Here is a 990-nt window from a genome sequence, read left to right as displayed (position 1 = left end):
AGTAAGTTGTTTATCTTTATCATGCAAATGCAGTATAGAGATGCAGATAAACAACTATATCGCGTGGGCAATTACTCATCATTTCCGTAGTGGTCAAACCACTATATTTTTCAGTGAGGACGATGTGGTTTAACTTCATTTTGCAAGCTATTCTCGTGACCATGAGGTTAATGACTGTGCTCGTTTTTTATCGCCATCTTCACCCCAGGAAAGAGAGGTTAATTATTAAACAAAAACGGAATTGGTAGAACTCACGCATACTGTACAACTACATACACAATTCCAACAAAGATATTATATTCTTAATCTGTTCCTCTCTGCCATATACATATGAAGATGAAGCGTAACTTTTGTCCTAGTTTATACGCATATATATGCGCAAGCAATTTGCCACTGCTAATCTCCATAGAAAAGACACAGATCCCTTTACGCGGTCGTCACGACTCGCACCCGTAGACCTTGGTCGGCGTGAAGTATATAAAGACGCGTACAAGACATCCCCATCACAAAGAACAAATGAAGCTGGTGATGTAGTCGGAAGCTTATGTTTGCCAAGCTCTGTGCTTATATACACTTTTGGTGTAGCTGGAGACAAATGGACTAATGCTGCTTCATATTCGCAGTGGAAAGCAACGACAAAAATAAAATATAACCAGACTACATCGCAGATCATTCTTCGCCTGCCTGGCCGCTGTCGCCCCGCACCCCCTCAGATCCCACTCTGAGGCCGAGACCGTTTTGACAAGGTCCGACAACGGTCACGGCAACTATCCATACAACTTTCGAGAACAGCAACGGCATCAGATCCTCAACGCTGCACTCCTGGATCTGAAGCCAAGAACATGCAGGATCATACAGGTAAAGTGAAAGATATGTCATGACTGTTAATATAAAATTTCTGTGTATACTCCTCACGTCAAGCTTGTGGTCTCTTTAATAACTAATCTTGCCGTCCTCTTTCGCAAGCTTTCTCCTTCCCGAGGAACCACC

This window comes from Penaeus monodon, chromosome 32, assembly GCF_015228065.2.
Source record: "Penaeus monodon isolate SGIC_2016 chromosome 32, NSTDA_Pmon_1, whole genome shotgun sequence".
NCBI classification, from domain to species: Eukaryota; Metazoa; Arthropoda; class Malacostraca; order Decapoda; family Penaeidae; genus Penaeus; species Penaeus monodon.
The sequence above is the reverse complement of the archived record's forward strand: the minus strand, read 5'-3'. Positions refer to the sequence as shown.